Source organism: Canis lupus, chromosome 12 (genome assembly GCF_011100685.1).
Source record: "Canis lupus familiaris isolate Mischka breed German Shepherd chromosome 12, alternate assembly UU_Cfam_GSD_1.0, whole genome shotgun sequence".
Taxonomy (NCBI): Eukaryota; Metazoa; Chordata; class Mammalia; order Carnivora; family Canidae; genus Canis; species Canis lupus.
In genome coordinates this window covers 69,714,454-69,726,902 of record NC_049233.1, presented here as the reverse complement: position 1 = coordinate 69,726,902, position 12,449 = coordinate 69,714,454, and the positions used below count along the sequence as shown (strand labels likewise).

At 33.0% G+C, this 12,449-nt stretch overlaps 1 long non-coding RNA gene across 1 annotated transcript; it reads right to left on the bottom strand.

The window, feature by feature from the left end:
- Positions 1-1,227: 1,227 nt before the first annotated feature.
- LOC111098192 lies at positions 1,228-11,686 on the bottom strand. Its single transcript, XR_005367496.1, has 2 exons — positions 11,537-11,686; positions 1,228-1,504 (listed from the first exon to the last, which is right to left on the bottom strand). It is a non-coding gene; the product is annotated as an uncharacterized LOC111098192 (long non-coding RNA).
- Between the last annotated feature and the right edge of the window lie 763 nt (positions 11,687-12,449).

The window sequence follows — 12,449 nt, the reverse complement described above, 5'->3', positions numbered from 1 at the left end:
CACGATACAGAGTATTTTCCTCCCACAGGAAGCCCTGTAAGTCATATAACAATAGATATATGACCTTTAGAACAAAGTTGGTGAACAGTTGATAACAATGGTATAATATATCAAACCTAGTTTTCCTAAAGTATTCTATGCTCTAAAGCTATATTTTCTCATTCTCAAACCAGTTCAATCTCTTTACAATTTCACTTCTTCTCTTACCTGGTTTCAGATACGTATTAGATGAAAAAAAATGGCACTAAACTAAAGCTTCCCTAAACTTATTTCCACTGTTAATACAGGGGTTGGTTAAAAAAAAAGAAAATAATTTCGAATTGTTTAAATAATAGGAGAAGAAATACGTGAAATAGGCAGTATGAAAAAAATACATTTGGGCTACATCTGCTTATTTTATCCCCCTTATAACTAGTCTCTGTCTTTCCTGTATGAGAGAAGATATAAGAGCAGGAAAGCATGGTCTGGTACTTACACATCTCTTCCTCTGGAGCTAGACCACCTTGGCTGAAATTCAGGCTTTCTTTCCTAGCTATGTGATATTGGATAGGTTATTCTTTGTCTTTGTATCCGAATCTTAACTGAATAATAGTTTCTTTTATAGGATTACAATGATTAAGCCACTATAGAAAAGGCAAAGAATTTTGAACAGTATCAAGCATGGGTATAAATCTTTGTTCTATATTATTATAGAGATGTAGACCAGCTTAAAATCACATTCCTAGTGCTTCGCATGAAAACTGTCTACAGTTGAAAATATTTATATATTGAATGGAGGAGAGACTGTAAAAATAAGTGATTATTTCATTGATATATGTTTATGCCTGTGACTGTGCATATGTGCATGCATGTAGGTATATACCTATGCACATATAGTTGTTTCATTTTTATATGAGAACACATTAAAGCAAATAGATTTAAAATGTAGAGGTAGTGGAAGTCTTACATTTTTAGAGCTACATGATCATTAATTTTGCAAGATGTCAGAGTTTGAAAAGAAATTATCAGTGAAAAGCTATGGAGTTGTTTCTGTGTGACGGGGAGCCAGAGGAAAGAGGGATGGCATTTACACTTTTGCCCTCTCCCTTAGGCTTTATGTCAGCTGCTTAAAAGGTGGCACCAAAACATGTGATTGATTTCATAAGAGCTTTAAAAATGAAAGAGAAAAGTGATTCCTGCATATTAAAACAAAGGTACCACAAATTCAAAACACTTTAAGAGACCGAGGAACAGGAATAGTCACATTTTATTATAAATACCAGTATTTTCTTTACTATCCTGAGGTGGACAACCAAGATGCCCAGAGGGCATTAGACCACTGCTTTGTGTGTTGAAATAATAGTATTTTCTAGTGTTTGGAAACCTCTGCAGTGATAGTCAGCTGGGAACTTCTGCCAAATAGAATCATAAGATGCAGAAGCTGGAAGGAAACTCAGGTTGTCTGACTTCAGGTTCAGTGTTCTTTCTCTGTTCTGATTGCTCCATCTGGCCTGTTTTGTGGAGCCTGTTAAGAAAAGGAAATAAAACATCGACCAAATGTGTCATGTCATGTTCAGTAATTTGAGTATATGTAAATTATTCATTTGAATGCAGAGAATCTTTTTCTTTTTTTACATTTAAGATAGAGTAATTACAAAATGGAAATTTAGTGCATTCCCAAAACAATGTTACTGATCAAACTAGTGAATAGAGGTTTATTTAATAGACATTCAGCTGACAGTTTATGATAGATGATTATAAAAAAATGACTTTTTTTGCTTTTTAAAAGATTTTAGTTTGATTTACATACAACAAAATGTCCAGATTTAAAGTGTTCAGTAAGCAAGCTCAAGCAAACACCCATACAGTCATCACGAGCTTGATGTAGACTCTCTTTTATCCCAGCTTGTTTTCCCATGACTTTTCCAGATAGATAGTTTCTTCCCCCTACTCCAAAGTCAGCTGCTATTCTCACATGTGACTTTTGGTTGTTTTTGAACTTCATGGAATTTAAACCATGAAGTATGAACTCTTTTGGTCTTAGATTTCTTTATTCAACATCATGTTTTTGAGATTTTCCAAGTTTTCGTATGTGTCGGTGGTTCATTCCTTTTCATTGCTGAGTTGGATACTATTATACTGCATCAATGTATTATCATTCTCTTTATTTTCCCATTGCTGTATATTTGATTGTTTGTTATTAGTTATTATGACTGAACTTTCTGTGTTTATAGTTATTTTTAGTAACTATAAACAGTATTTTTGTGGATGTATATTTTCTATTCATTTAGGAGTGGAATTGATGGCTCAAAGGGGAAGTATGTTTTTAACTTTACAATAAGCTATATTTTTTTCCCTGTAAGCTTTAAAATAAACTACTTTTTTTCCCCTATAAAGTGGGACAACCATGTATGCAAATTCTGGTGGCTCAATATCTTCCCTTTATCAATATTACCAATCTTTGTTATTGTAACCATTATAATAGATGTGAAATAATATCCCATTATATTTTTAATTAGTGTTTCTCTGGTCACTAATGATGTTGAAATCTTTGCAAATGCTGATGTTCAGATCTTTTCACCTCTTTTTATATATCTAAAATCAATCTCAAATTAATTTTTATATACAAGATAGAAGTCAAGGCATTTGCTGGTTGTTGGTTTTGTTTTAAATGAATGAATATCCAGTTGTTCCAGCATCATATGTTGAAAAGTCTATCCTTTCCTCATTGAATTATGTTGGCGTATATGCCAAAAAATGTAATTGGTCATGTGTATGTGAGACCATTTTTGAAAATGTTCTTCATTTTATTGATCTATTTGCCTATTTTAAGGCAAATACTACATAATTTTAATTACAATGGCTTTATGGTGAGTTTTAAAAATCGAGATTATAGTTTCTCTAAATTTGTTATATTCTTCAAGATTGTTTTGACTATTTTAGGTTCTTTGTTTTTTCCATAATTTTTAGAATAATAAACTTGTCAATTTCTACAAAAAAAACCCTGCTGAGATTTTTTTGAAGGAATTATATTGAATTTATACTCAAAGTTGTATGGAACTGACATCTTAATGGCTAGTCTTCCGATCTAATCAATGAGGATGGTGGTCTTCATTTACTTAGGTCTTCTTTAACATTTCTCTATAGTGTTGAGGATTTTTAGTATAGGATCCTGGACATAGAGGCTAAGTGTATTTCTGAATATATCATGTTTTTTAATTAGTATTTATTTTTTAAGCAGGCTCCATTATGGAGCCCATCAGGGGGTTTGAACTAATGAGCCTGAGATCAAGACCTGAGCTGAAATCAAGAGTTGAACACTTAACTGACTGAAGTGCCCAGGTGCCCCATCATGTGCTTAAATGTAACTGTACATGGTATTGTTTCTTAATTTTATTCCCAACTTTTTGTTGCTGGTATATAGAAATTAAATTGATTTCATATATTGACTTTCTATTCTTAAACCTAGCTGAAATCACATTTTATTTATACCAGGTTCTATATGATTTATCACATATGAATAGTAGTGTAATCACCATTGCAATCAAGTACCTTTTACTACTATCTTTATTTTGATAGCTGTCTCTGTCCCTCAACTACTTCTAATCCCCAGCAACCATTAATATACTTTCTATGTCTATAATTTAATTTGATAAATGCTATATAAATGAAATCATATGTTACCTTTTGACATATTTTTGATACAGCATAATACCTTTGAGATCTTTCCAAGTTGTTGTTTATTTAAATAGTCCTGGGGCATCTGGGTGGCACAGTTGGTAAGTGTCAAACTCTTAGTTTCAGCTCAAGATGTGATCTCAGGGTCATGAGATCAAGCCTGGTGTTAGCTTCCATGTGTAGCATGCAGTCTGCTTGAGAGTCTCTCTCCCTCTCCCTCTGCCCCTTCTATGTGTTCCCTCTCTTTCTCAAATAAATAATAAATTTCAAATAAACAAATAGTTCATTAGCTTTTTATTGTTTAGTAGTATTCTGTGATATAGATATCATGTTTTGTTTAACCATTTAACTATTGGGAATATCTTAGATGTTTCCAATTTTTTCTATTGCAAATAAAGTTGCTGTGAACATTCATACACAAGTTTTTGTTTGTATAAAATTTTTCATTTATTTGGGGAAAATGCCTAGCAGTATGATTCTTTTTTAAAAGATTCTATTTATTTATTCATGAGAGACCAGAGAGAGAGAGAGAGAGAGAAAGGCAGAGACACAGGCAGGAGAAGCAGGCTCCATGTGGGGAGCCCAATGTGGGACTCTATCCTGGGTCTCCAGGATCACGCCCTGGGCTGAAGGCAGTGCTAAACCACTGAGCCACCGGCCTGCCCCTCTTTTTTTTTTTTTTTTTTAAGATTTATTTATTTATCTTGGTGGGAGAAGGGCAAAGGGAGAGGTAGAGAGGGCCCCAAGCAGACTCTGCCGAGCATGGAACCTGAGGTGGGGCCAATCCCATGACCATGAGATCACAATATGAACCAAGATGAAGAGTTGGTCACCCAAACAATGGTTCCTCCCAGGTGCCCCCAGCTGTATGATTCTTGAGTCATATGATAACTGTTTAGTTTTTCAAAGAAACTGTGAAACCATTTTTCAGAAGGACTACCATTCTACATTCCTACTAGAAAAGTATGAGAGATTGCTTTATTGCATATTTGCTAGGGTTTTATATAATCAGTTTTTTGCTATTTTAGTTGCCTAAAATATTTTAAGATATTTCATCATGGTCTCAATTTGCATTTCCCTAGTGGCTAATGATGTTTAAGATATTTTCATGCCCCCACCTCCACCAGCCAACCATGTATCTTCTTCAATGAAATGTTTCCTTATGTCCTTTACCTATTTCCTAATTGGACTGTTCACTCTTCACAGTTGAATTTTGAGAGTCCTTTATAAATTCTGGATACAAATCCTTTGTTATATGTGTTTTTTCAAGTATTTGCTTATGCCCATTACCAATATTTTCATCTTCTTAACAGGATCTTTTGCAGTGTTTTTATAAACACTCTATTGGGGCATGCCTGTGTGGTTCAGTGGTTGAGCATCTAACTTCAGCTTAGATCATGATCCTGGGGTCGGGGATTGGGTCCCACATTGGGTTCCCCACAGGGAGCCTGCTTCCTCCTCTGCCTGTGTCTCTGCCTCTCTTTCTCTGTGTATCTCATGAATAAATAAATAAAAATCTTTACAAATATGGAAATTTGGATGCCCAGTGTAGAAAACACGGAAAAAAGAAATGTCAGGATTAGGAGAGCTCTATTTGTGTTTGCTACTGAGGTGTCTCTGAAATGAACAGGGCTCTTTGGGGCACAATTGTCAGTCTAGGTAAATAGAACTCATCTAGGGAAATAGTATACTGGAGTGCAAGTTAGCAGGCATGCACTCTAGAATCATCTTTGCCACAAAATTTCTGGGTAACTTCAGTTAAGTTTCTTCACTTCTCTAGGTCTCATTATTCACTCTGTTGAATAAAGCATTTTAGTTGACCAGACATTCATACCTAGGATACATGATAACACATGAAATTGTATGGAATATTTTGTACCTAAAAACATCAGGCAACTTGGAACTAGAAAATTCCATTCCATTCTAGTTCTAAAAATGTGTGACTATGCATCATTGTATTATAATAAAGCCATTGAATATTGTAGTTTGTATTTTCTAAAATTTTATGATTTTTAACTTGCTTTTATTCACATTCTTATTTGAGTCTGGCAGTATTCTTAACATAGTAGGATAATTCTTTTTGTGTCGATTCTATAGGCAAGAAAAGAGTGAGTATAAATGGCTTGTCCATGGTGAAGATACATTTATAGAGATGCTAACAAAGGAACACAAGCCTACTTCATGCTGCTACCCCCATGTACTCCATATAAGAAAAGTTTGAGAGTCATTCTGAGGTTAATTTTATGCTGAAGCAATCTGCAGTGGTTCAGTTTATTTAGTGTCATATAAGGTCAACTTGTTTTTGTTTTTTTTTTTAAGAATTTATTTACTTATTCATGAGAGGCACAGAAAAAGAGGCAGAGACACAGGCAGAGGGAGAAGCAGGCTCCAGCGGGGAACCCGATGTGGGACTTGATCCCAGGACCCTGGGATCACGACTGGAGTCAAAAGCAGATGCTCAACCACTGAGCCACCTAGGCATCCCAAATAAGGTCAACTTAAATTCTAAGTCTATTATTCCACCTGGGAATGTAGAAGATATTCTATTAAATTAATCTCCAAGTTAAAATTAAACCCACTCTAACACCTAGAATGCACATAAAACCAGATGCATGGGGAGTAGGAGGAGATCTAAAAGTTGTATTAACAACTGTTGAGTTACCATAAAGAATATAAGTTTTTTAAAGTTTATTTTGCATTGGAAATAATGTTGTTTTACTATTTTTATGACACAATTGCAAATGTTATACTTTCTAAATTTTTTGCCATGTGGCTTCTAAAACCTCAAAGAGCATTACCTTTTAGTATAATGATCTTTTAAAGTATTAAGTATTAATAACAATCTTGAAAGTAAACTGAAAGCCCAAGGGAGATGGTAGGAAAACTATATTTCTGTTTTTTGATCTCACCATTTCTGAAAAGAGTTAAATCTACTCTCCAAAGTTCTCAGACAGAAAAGCTATACAGGCTGAAAATACTAACATTTTGTACCAGGTAGCTAGAAGTTGTTTATGGAAAGAATTTTGCTGACAAGAATATTCTTTCTCTCTCCTTAAAGTTTTTTTTTTTTTTAATTTTTATTTATTTACTTATGATAGTCACAGAGAGAGAGAGAGAGAGGCAGAGACACAGGCAGAGGGAGAAGCAGGCTCCATGCATCGTGAGCCTGATATGGGATTCGATGCCGGGTCTCCAGGATCGCGCCCTGGGCCAAAGGCAGGCGCCAAACTGCTGCGCCACCCAGGGATCCCTCTCCTTAAAGTTTTAACTTAAAACTATATCCTGCTGGGTGGACTTTAATAGGAATTCAAAAATACAAATTCAGATTTGTAAAAGACACTATGCAAAAGAGGTACTCTGTGAAGTAACTCAAAGGAGTAACTGAATATACCAAATGGCTTTAAAGGGCTCTTCCTTTCCTTCTCCAGAAAACATCTACATTCTGTTAATTAGAAGTTAACAAAAAGTTAAATAACTGTCCTCACAATGACAGCCTGAAGAAAATCAATGGGATAAAAAGGACAACTATTTTGATATTGCACATACAATTCCTGAAATAAAATACATCTCCTAATATTACATATATATCTCTGATAAAACTATTATATTACTCATGCTTTAAAATAGAGTCCACTTTTGTTTTCTTTTTTCTCACTTTTGTTTGTTTTCATATTTTTTTCTGGAGTATTGTGAACCAAGGTAACTACCTTTTAGAGATAAATTTCAAGATAATCAAATCTGAAAATATATTATTATCCTATAAAGAGAAACTTTTATAGTTCACAGAATCAGGTTCTTTGGGCTTCACTGCTGATAAAGAAAATATAGAAAGAGTTGCCCTTAAGCTAAAAAAGAAAAAAAAATTCCATGCTTCAACTGACATCTGGTAAGTAGGAAACTCATCTGCCCTTTGAGCAATGGCATCTGAACTTCAGAGAGTAGAGGTTACAGTGAGTCCAGATCTTTTAAAATTCTCTAGATCTTATTCAGTATTCAGAAATCTATCACAGTGGAACTATTGTTGTTGAGGTTGCTCAAAAGCTTCCCTAAATATGGATACCAATATTTGTGGGAAAAATTAGTAGTCTTCTATTTCAGAAGAAATAGGAAGACAATTTCTTCATATTGATATAAAGGAAAACTACCCAAAGCTTTTATTTATTTTTGTTGTGGTAAGAGCACATAACATAGAATTTATAATCTTAACCATTTTTAAGTGTATAGCTGAGTATCATTAAATATATTCACATTATTCTGAAATGAAACTCTAGAATTTTTCATCTTACAAATTTGAAGGATTGTATCCATTAAACAACACCTCCCCTTTTAGCTTTTCCTGAGCCCCAGTACCTTTCATTGTACTTTCTGTTTACATAGATTTGATTACTTTAGATACCTGATACAAGTGAAATCATACAGTATTTGTCTTTTTGCAACTGGCTTATTTCACTTAGCATAATGTCTTCAAAGTTCATCCATATTGTGGCATGTAACAGGATTCCCTTTCTTTTTAAGGCTGAATAATGTATATGTGTGTGTATAACATGTTTATGTAATGTTATATATATTATATATAATGACATTTTGTTTATTTATTCATCTGTCAATAGACATTTAGGCTGTTTTTTACCTCTTGGCTACGATGAATAGTGGTGCTCCAAGGTTTTATTTGCTTTTCTAATTTAATCTGATTGTTTGGCTTGCACCAAAGCAAATAAGGAAAACATATTTAGTTAATTGGGTAGGAGTTTTGATTTGCTGTAGAACTAACCAAAATAGTAAGTATGTATAAATGAATTTTAATAAATGAGTCAGTTTCAATTTCTTCATAAGCAAAATCAAAGAGGGCAACATACTCCAGAAGAGAGTACGGAAATTGGAAGTGGGAAGAGATATTGAGAATCAGTTGGGATGGGTGATGAGAAGTGGGATTGATTCACCTGCCTCAATAACCTGGTAACCCACGCAGGCATAAGAAATGGGGTCCATGAAAGTTAGGGGTTCGGAAAACCAGCCTTTATCTAAAATGGAGGCCTTTGAGTTGCTATACTGTTAATGAAATGGTGGACAAACATAAGTCTACATACCTGTATAGGAAGATAATAGGGAAGGCCTTGCTTTGATTAGACAAAGACAAGCATCCTCTGGTAATTTCTAACTTTTTACTTCTCACATACGTTTGGTGTTTAAATTTATATTTGAATTTATCTTACTAAGCTGAGAAAATAACAAAGTAGTTTCAGCCACACCAAATATTGGCAAACACTGCTAATAGGAATATAAAATTGTACAATTGCTTCAGAAAATAGTCTGACCATTTTGTAGAAAGCTAAGCAAACACTTGTCATATGGTCCAGGCATTCCACTCCTCGGTATTTATCCAAACAATGAAACATATGTTCACATAAAGGCTTGTACATCAATATTCAGAGCAGATTTATGGATAGTAGCCTTAGCTGAGAACAATCCAAATATCCATCAACAAATGCTGTGGTACGTCTATGCAATGAGATACTGCTCAAATAAGAAGCAATAAACTATTGTTGCACACAATAACTTGGATGAATATCAAATTATGAAATTTTTGATATCAGAGTATCAAAATCGTTATGCTGAATGAAAGAAGCTGTGCAAAAATATAGTGCATGCTCTATGATTCCATGTATATAAAATTATAGAAAATGCAAACTAATATAGTGATAGGAAGGAGATCAGTGATTGCCTGGAAAAAGGATAGAAGTAGGGATGGAATACAAAGTGGCACAATGTAATTGGGTTGGTAAAAATGTTTGTATCATGGTAAAGGGTTCCCAGATAGATATATGTGTTAAACTGGATGCAATTGTATGCGTTGGACATTTAAAATAAGTTACATTCATTTAAAAAATTGCTAATGGAAGAATCACTACAAAATTGGCTAAATACTTGTTGCCTAAAACTTGAAAGGTCATTTTAAGTGTCATAGGGAAAAACAATGAATAGACAGATTGCTTTGAAAAAGGACAATAAAGGATATATTGAGAGGTATTACTCTTGCAAAATATTGACATTATTGCTAACCCATGATAGAGCACTTACTAAAAGTATTAGCTTGAAAAATAATGTAACAGTTCTGAAACAGGCATATATGGAAAAGATGTGCATATATGGGAAAGATGTGTCTCAGAAGTAGACGTAAGTATCAATGGAAAAGGAAGAGCTATTTAATAAATATACACAAAAATAAGGTTCAGACAGAACAGCGAACAAAATACAAATCTTCACAACTTTTACAAACAAATATTAAGACATATAATAATGGCCCCGAGTGAGGAAATTTTCTTAAACAGATATTAAAGGCATACATCAGAAAACAAATACAAGTACTTTAGGTTTTAAATATCTTGTTTAACAAAGGGTACTTTAAATACATTGGGAGGAGATAGCGAAGATATACGTCCATATATATGTGTATATCCCACGCATATGTATCATAAATGTATCTCCCACAATATCCTACATATACCACCTATATATGTCATATTATGATACATATTAACTATATGTTTACCCCACAAAGATGAAGAACTTTTACAATAAGATATGAAGAACATTTACAAATGAATAAGAACATCTACAAATGCATAAGAAAAAGAGAAAAAAACTGAATGAAAAGCAAATAAAGATATCATCGGTTTATAAAAGAAGCAGTCTAAATAGTCAACAGACATGTAAAAAGCTATTTAGTTTTATTAGTAATCATAAAAATGCAAGTTAAAACAAAGATTATATACATCAAACTGACTGAAATATTTAAGTACATGACAAACTGAATGTTGGCAAAGAATTTTCATATCTCTTGGTAAGAGAATAAATTGGTACAACCATTTTAGAGAGCAACATGATATCCAGTAAATTTTAAGATTTGTATACCTTAAAACCCAGAAATTTCATTTCTTGGTTTATATACTATATTCAACTCTTAAACATATATATATGTATATATCTTAAACATATATATATGTATATATATGTATATGCCTTAAACATATGCCTAACCATATATATATTTTCTTTTCAGTTTTGTTTATAATGGCAAGATCAGAAATACCTTAAATATGTAGCTACAGAATAAGCTAATGAAATGTAGCATTGCCATTGTCATTGAAAAAAAAAACAAACTGTAAGCTTTAAAGCTAAAGCTTAAACAGTAAGCTTTAAAGCTAAAAAATATAGATCCATCAAAAATAGCAATCAAAATGCCATTTAAACATTATGACACTAATAATATATATGTCTAATAGGTTTGTGGTAAAAATATAAGATAAAAATACTGTTGGGGATGATTAACACGAAATTCACTATGATAATTATATCTAGAGAAGGGACACTGGGGAAATGCCTCCAAGAGGAATACATAGAGGTTTTCAACTGTAAATATATTGTTTGACATCTTAAGAATAAATTTACAATATCTCAACCCAACATGGCATAAGGTCAGATTGATCTACAATAAGGGAATGGGTTAGAAAGTATCTGATTGTATGACAGAGGGACTTAACCATATTCAATTTTCCCGTCACTTTCTCCTGTATCCATGTGTTGTTGCTTGACATGGTAAAAAGAAGGTAAGCCGTGCAGGAAGGTTGGGCAGTTACGGTCCAAGGATATGCTGGCTTTCTTTTGCACATACTGATCAACTACTGGAACAATCCATGCAGACCTAGGTTACTCTGGGTGATGACTTTTGCATGTTAAGGATCCCATTAAATGTTGGTTTTTCTAATTCATCGCCTAATCATTTGGATGAAAAAATTAAAGAGCATTTAACCAAAACTCACAAAACAATCCTTAAGCTAATTTTTTGATCTTATGAGAATTTCTTTAGCTCTGTGCTTACCTTTAAAATATTTTTTTTTTCAAAATGCAGAGTTTGGACTAGTTCACTAATAACCATCTTTCCAGTTCTAAATGTTTCAAATTTCCATTTTAAAATTAATTCATACTGTTAGCCCCAAGGGAATCATTATAATTCTATCTACTATGTTGACATAGTCTCATTGTGACAAAACTTTAGAATGCCTGGCTTGAGGTCTCAGATTCTATTTGCTGACATTAATTCTCTAAAGACATAGTGGTATTCAGTTTATCAACTGAAGGCATGATTAAAGAACTTTTATGAGAATACAATTTAAAATATACAAATGTATTCTCTCAAGCTAAAGATTCGTGTACTAAAGATTTAAACAGAAAAATCAGCTGCTTTGTGAAATGTTGAAGGAATTTATATACTTCTAGGATATGCATTAAATTTTGGTCGTAGCATGTGTCTTCCTTCTCCAAACTTTGTTTAATTGACACACCATAATTAAGTATCTTTTAAATAAACATCTCTTTATATTTCCCTAGCTGGCAAGAAATTAAGCAAAAACAATTATTTAACTTTTTAAACTGAAATAACTTTTAGAAAAACTTAAAGATGTTTCTTTGAGTTATAGATTACTCAAAAATACAAATAGTTCAGGAACACTTTGGGTACTAAGAGTTGACTGTTTGTTATGTTGGAATAAATAGGAATGCTCACATTTTATAATATTTCTTTAACGAGGTACATAGTACATTAGCTTGTAACAAGATGATTGCAATGATAGTGTTCTAATACCGTAACTGTCTGCTACAGATTAGAACTAATACCTTCCAAATGGTTAGTAACTGTTAAACACTTCAATCATCACCACTACCCCACAAAAGTAATTCTGGAATTTACATGAAAATATACTTTCAAAAAATTTAAAATGATTCTGCATGTTTCA